Here is a 7,323-nt window from a genome sequence, read left to right as displayed (position 1 = left end):
GGTGGATTCTCACTCTGTCACCCAGACTGGAGTGCAGTGGCCGCTCCCGGTCCCCGCAGCCTCGACCTGCTGGGCTCCGGTGATCCTTCCGCCTCAGCCTTCCAAGTAGCCGGAATTACAGGCATGCGCTACCACGCCCAGCTGATTTTTTGATTTATTGTAGAGATGAGGTCTCGCTGCCCAAGCGGGTCTCGAACCCGCGGGCTCAGGCAATCCACTCACCTCAGCCTCCCAAAGGCGCGGGATTACAGGCTGAGCCACCAGCCCGGCTATTTCTTTGCATCTTTCATGCAGTCATCGGATTGCACACCAGACACCCACACCCCTAGCGGGCCTGACCTAACATTCTAGAGACTCCACTGGCAGTGTAACCCTAACATTTTTGGAGGTCCCACTGAGATTTAACAGGACCTGAGGGGGTTGCCCTATCCTAATACTTTTAACCTATGTACATCGTTATATTTAACGTGCTCCCTTGTAAACACCATGTTTTAATCATTTTTTTAAAAATCCACTCTGCCTTTTATTTGGAGTGTTCAATCCATTTACATTTAATGTTGATATGGTTATGTTTAAGTCTACCATCTTTCTATTGCTTTCTATTTGTTCCATCTATTCTTTGTTCTTTTTTTTTTTTACCTTTTCTGACCTTCCTTGAATACTTTTTTAGTATTCTACTTCATCTCCATTGTTGGTTTATTAGCTATACTTTTTGGTTATGTTGTTTTTGGTGGTTACTTTCAGGCTTACAATATGCATGTTTAACTTATAACAGTTTATTTTAAAATAATATTATACCACCTCAAGTATAACACAAGAACCATTCAAGAGGATATTGTATTTCTATAATTCCATCCTTTGCACGAGTTTTGTCAAATATTTTATTTCTACTTAGTTATGGACCACATTGTGTGTGTGTGTGTGTGTGTGTACACACACATATATATGTATATATATTTAAAGATATTTGAAATATGACTTTATTCTGATTCTATACAAAAAGGAATGGGAATGACAGTAACAAACCAGATTTCACCATTGAATATTATGATGTGAAACATATTTGAAACTCAAGAAGAAAACAACTGCATTTCAAAACAACTAAATAAGCAGGTCCAAAAAATAAAGGTATTTTTTTAAACTGCCACATTCACCTCAAAGCCCATTCATCTCCTTCAGTATCCCAAAGATGAAGCACATTCTGCTTAGTATGTAGCAAAGTGGTGAGCTCACTTCACCACCGACAGCACTGCACTGATGTCTATAAAAACCAGACCTCTGATGCCGGGCTCCAGCTTCATTTTCTCATGGATCATCATCTTCATCTGGGAGAGTGATTGTCTGAATAATGCTCTTATTGTGCTGCCAAAGATGGGTCCATGAAAACCTCTGAGGGGCAAGAGCATGTATAGCAACAAACTCCCAGCTAGGATCTCCATCAGTTTTCTAGCAAGCTAGAGGAAGGACTTCTCAAAGTTGCCGTTACTTTTAGCAGAAATGCCAGTGCTGAAGATCCTCCCTTCAGTAGACCACAGTATATTTTTGCCAGCACTTTTGTGTCTTTGATATCCGCCCTGTTGCCACAGGACATGATAGGGACGTTTTCACATACTCCTACCAGTTCTCTATGCCAGTTAGGCACATTCTTGTAAGTAACTACTCTTTTTTTTTTTAGGCCAGGGAGTACAAGTGCATGTTTGTTACGTGGGCATATTGCATTCTGGTGGGGATCAGGCTTCAGATGTCCTCATTCCCCAAATAATGAACACTGTATAAATATGTAGGTTCTGAATCCTTGCCCCCCTCTCTTTTTAGTGTCCCAGTGTCTGTTATTTTCATCTTTATGTTCATTTAGCTCCCACATATAAGTAAGAACATGTGGTGTTTGGTTTTCTATTAGTTTTGGGGTTTTTGAGTTAGCTCACTTAATGCTATTTTCCACTTATGTTGCTGCAAAGGACATGATTTCATTCTTTTTTTTTTTTATGGCTGTGTACTATTCCTTGGTAGATACAGACCACATTTTCTTTATCTAGTCAATCACTGATGTGCACTTAGGTTGGTTCCATGTCTGCTATTGTGACTAGTGCTGAATTGAACAATGAGTCCAGGTATCTTTTTTATAATATGATTTATTTTCCTTTGGAAAGATACCCAGTACTGCGATTGCTGGGTTGAATGGTAGTTCTATTTTTAGTTCTTTGAGAAATTTCTATACTGTTTTCCATAAAGGTTGGACTAGTTTACATTCCTACCAACAGCGTATGAGCATTCCCTTTTCTCTGCATTTACATCAACATCTGTTGTTCTTTCTCTTTAATTATAGCCATTCTGACTGGTGTGAGATGATATCTCATTGTGGTTTTAATTTGCATTTATTTGATGAGTATTGATACTGAGCATTTAATTTTTATACTTGGTGAGAAGGGTCCAATTTCATTCTTCTGCATATAGCTAGCCAATTTTCCCAGCATTATTTATTGAATGGGGTGTCCTTTCCTCATTGTTTATTTTTGTCGGCTTTTGAAGATCTACTGGTTGTAGGTATTTAGCTTTATTTCTGAACTCTTTATACTGATCCATTTATTTTTGTACTAGCAACATGCAATTATAGTTACTACAGCCTTGTAATATAATTTAAAGTCAGGCAGTATAACGTCTCTACATTTGTTCCGTTTGCTTAGGAATCTTTTGGTTATTTGGACCCTTTTTTGGTTCTATATAAACTTCATAATTGGTTTTTCCAGTTCTGTAAAAAATGATGCTACTATGGGGGGGAGGGGGATGGGATTAACAGTAGCAAATATCTGTCTGGGGATGTGAAAACACCTCTTATCAACAGGGTGCCTGAATGAAACGTAATTGTACACCTAACACTTAACTGTACCCCACAAAACCATAATAAAAAATATTGATTAATAAAAAAAAATAAGTAAATAAAAAAATAAATAAAAAATGATGCTAGCCGGGCTCAGGGCTCAGCCTGTAAACCCAGGCCTTTGGGAGGCCGAGGTGAGTAGATTGCCTGAGCCCGCGGGTTCAAGACCTGCCTGGGCAACTTGGCGAGACCTCATCTCTACAATAAATCAAAAATTAGCAGGGCGTGGTAGCGTACGCCTGTAGTTCCAGCTATTTGGAAGGTTGAGGTGGAAAGATCACCGGAGCCCAGCAGGTCGAGGCTGCAGTGGCCGGGAGCAGCCACTGCACTCCAGTCTGGGCGACAGAGTGAGACTCCAACTCAAATTAAAAAAAAAAAAAATGATGCTGGTATTTTGATAGAGATTTCATTGAATTTATAGATTGTTTTGAGTATATGTAATCGTGCCATCAGCGAATAGAGAAGTTCGACTTAGAAGCCTTTTATTTTTTCTCTTGCCTGATTGCTCTGGCTAGGACCCAGTACTATGTTGAATAAGAGTGGTAGTAACTTTTAGTATTACATTAAGCCTTATAATGGCATACTTGGCTTGGATATAAATAGCCATCTCACAGTGCACCAAATTTCTCCTGATCAGCTGTATGCCACACATTGAATTTAATAGGTTCTCTATTAATGTGGAACACAAAGGGATGGACCTTAACATACTTCTTTAATTCACCAAATGATGTTTCATAAATATAGTTTTTCCAGGACCAGTATTACCAATCAGTTCAAGTTCGAACTGAGTTTGGGGTTCTCCTTGGGTAGCCATTGGTAATTTTTCTTCCAGCAGTGCCCTGTCTGACTGAGTTTAATTATCTCTTTAAAAAATAAACAAGAAAAAGATCTTTAATATTTACCTATATATGCACCATTTCCAGTACTCTTTATTCATTCATGTAAATCTGAGCTTCTGTCTGGTATTATTTTCCTTCAGCTGGTAGAACTTCATTTCATGTAGTGTTAACACTGCTGGTAATAAATCCTCTTAGTTTTTTATTTTTCTGAAGTGTCTTATGTTGCTTTCATTTTTGAAGGCTGTTTTATCTGAATAGTTAACTCCATCATTCTATTGTCTTCTGGTCTGTATTATTTCTATTTATTTATTTATTTATTTGAGTTGGAGTCTCACTGTCGCCCAGACTGGAGTGCAGTGCCCGCTCCCGGCCACTGCAGCCTCAACTTGCTGGGCTCCAGCGATCCTTCTGCCTCAGCCTTCCGAGTAGCTGGAACTACAGGTGCGCGCTACCACGCAGGGCTAGTTTTTTGATTTATTGTAGAGATGAGGTCTCACCAAGTTGCCCGGGTGGGTCTCGAACCCGCGGGCTCAGGCAATCCACTCACTTCGGCCTCCCAAAGGCGCGGGATTACAGGCTGAGCCACCAAGCCCGGCTTGATCTGCATTATTTCTAAATAGTAACTGAGAATTCATATTGTTGTTCCCCTGCATGTGATGTTTTTGTCCTGTGGCTGCTTTTAAGATTTTCTCTATTATTTGTTTGCAGAAATTTTATTTTGCTAAACTTCAGAATGGTTTTATTTCATCTTGCCTAGGGAGCTTCTTGGATCTTAGAATAAATATTAATATTATAAACATTAATAAGTGAACTTAGAATTTTCATCAAATTTGGAAAATTTTCAGTCATTACTTCTTCAAATATATACATTTGCCCCACTCTCTCTCTCTCCTCTCTTTCTGAAACTTCTATCTCATTTTGTCCCAGAGGACACCAATTGGGACTTTGCTATTTTTTTAAGCCTTTTTATTTATCTCTGCAATTTAGTTTGGGCAGTTTCTATTTCTATGTCTTCCAATTCACTAATCTTTTCTTCTGCAGTGTCTAATATGCTGTTAATCTTATCCAGTGGGTTTTAAAATATATACGTTTTTCTTCTTCTTCTTTAGAGACAGGGTCTCACTCTGTTGCCCAGGCTGGAATACAATGGTGTGATCTTAGCTCACTGAAGCCTCAACCTCCTGGGCTCAAGTGGTCCTCCTGCCTCACCCTCCTGAGTAGCTGGGACTATAGATGTCTATTTTATAAAATTTTTGTAGAGATCAGGTTTCACTATGTTGGCCAGGCTGGTCTTGACCTCCTGGGCTCAAGCAATCCTCTCACCTTAGCCTCCCAAAGTGCTGGGATTGCAGGCATGAGCCACTACACCTGGCCAAAAGATAGACCTTATTTTAAAGCAGTTTTAGATTCACAGCAAAACTGGGTGGAAAGTAGAGCTTTCTCATATACTCTCCAGAGCGCATATATTTAGCTTCCTCCATGATCAAAATCCCATACCAATGTGATACATTTATTACAATTAATGAACCTATATTTTTACACCATTATCACCCAAAGTCCATAGTTTACATTAGGATTCACTCTTGGTGTGTATATTCTTTGGGTTTGGGCAAATGTATAACACATATCCACCATTATAGTATCATACAGAATAGCTTCAGTGCCCTAAAAATTATCTATGTTCACCTTATTCATCATTCCCATCCTCTAACCCCAATCCCTTTACTGTCTTCATAGTTTTGCCTTTCCCAGAATGTCATATGAGTTGAAATCACACGGTATGTAGCCTTTTCAGATTGGCCTCCTTTACTTGGTAATATGCATTTAATTATCCTCTAAGCCTTGTCATGGCTTGATTTCTCACTTCTTTTTAGCACAGAATATTATTCCACTGCCTAGACATACCACAGTTTATTTTTCCATTCACCTTACTCAGGACGTCTTGGTTGCTTTCAAATGTTGGCAATTGCAAATAAAGATGCTATAAACATTTATGTGCAGGTTTTTGTGTGAACATACATTTTCAATTCATCTGGGTAAATGCTAAGGAGCACAATTGCAAGACCATGTGGTAAGAGTATGTTTAGTTTTGTAAGAAACTGCTAAACTGTCTTCCAAAGTTGCTGTATCATTTTGTGTTCCCACCAGCAAAGGGAACATCCTTGTCAGCACAGGGTGTTGTCAGTGTTCTAGATTTTAGCCATTCTAATAGGCATGTAGTGGTATCATATCGTATCATTGTTTTAATTTGCAATTTCTAAATAATATATGATGTTCAGCATCTTTTTGTATGCTTATTTTCCACCTGTATATCTTTGGTTAGGTGTTTGTTCAAGTCTTTTGCCTATTAAAAAAAATTGGGTTGTTTTCTTATTTAGGTTTTTTTTTGAGTTGGAGTCTCACACCGTCGCCCCAAGCTGGACTGCAGTGGCATGCTCACGGCCACCTTGGCGTCCACCTGCTGGGTTCCTGTGATCCTTCTGCCTCAGCCTTCCAAGTAGCCAGAACTACAGGTGCGCACTACCATGCCCAGTTAGTTTTTTGATCTGTTGTAAAGGTCTTGCCAAGTTGCCCAGGCTGTTCTCGAACCCGTGGGCTCAGGCAATCCCCTCACCTCAGCCTCCCAAAGTGCTGGGATTACAGGCTTGAGCAACTGTGCCCTGCCTCTTATTGAGTTTTAAGAATACTTTGTACATTTTAGATAACAGTCCTGTATCAGAATATCTCTTGCAAGCATTTTCTTCCAGTCTATGGCTTGTCTTCTCATTTTGTAAACGGTATGTTGTCCAGATCAGAAGTTTTAAATTTCAGTTAAGTTCAGCTTACTAATTCTATCTTTTATGGATCTTGCCTTTGGTGTTATACCTAAAAAGTCATCACCATACACAAAGTTTAAGTCCATGATTCATTTTGAGTTAATTTTTGTGAAAGGTGTAAGTCTGGTTCTAGAATATATATATTTTTTTGCATATGGATTTCCTTTTGTACCATTTGTTGAGAAGATTATCTTTCGTCCACTGTATTACTTTTGCTCCTTTGTCAAGAATCAGTTGACTATATTAATGTGGGTCTATTTCTGGGCTCTCTATTGTGTTCCATTGATCTATTCTTTGACCAATAACACACTCTCTTTACTGTAGGTTCATAGTGTTTTGAAGTCGAGTTGTGTCAGTCCTCTGACTTTGTTCTTCTCCTTCAATGTTGTATTGGCTATTCTGAGACTTTTTTTGTCTCTGCATATAAACTTTAGAATTGGTTTGTTGATATACACAAAATAATTTGCTATGTTTTGATTGGGATTGCATTGATTTAAAAACCAAGCAATGAATTTTTAAAAATATTTTATTTTTCAGACCTTTAACTTGCTTATTTTTGTAATTTTTCTTTGAGAGTTCTTATTTTCCCTCATTATGTTTGGACTTTTCTCTAAGGCCTTGAACATACTTATAAGAAATACTTTAAACTGCTTGTCTGCTAATTCCAACATTGTCATTCATGTGTTTGTTCCTATTGAATGCTTTTTTTTTTGGTTACGGGTCACATTTTTCTGCTTCGCATGTCTACTAATATTTTATCTCATATATTGATGATGAGCATAAAATTGGT

Source organism: Carlito syrichta, unplaced genomic scaffold (genome assembly GCF_000164805.1).
Source record: "Carlito syrichta isolate Samal-C Ts95f unplaced genomic scaffold, Tarsius_syrichta-2.0.1 Scaffold303032, whole genome shotgun sequence".
Lineage (NCBI taxonomy): Eukaryota > Metazoa > Chordata > Mammalia > Primates > Tarsiidae > Carlito > Carlito syrichta.
Note: the sequence above shows the minus strand (reverse complement) of the source record.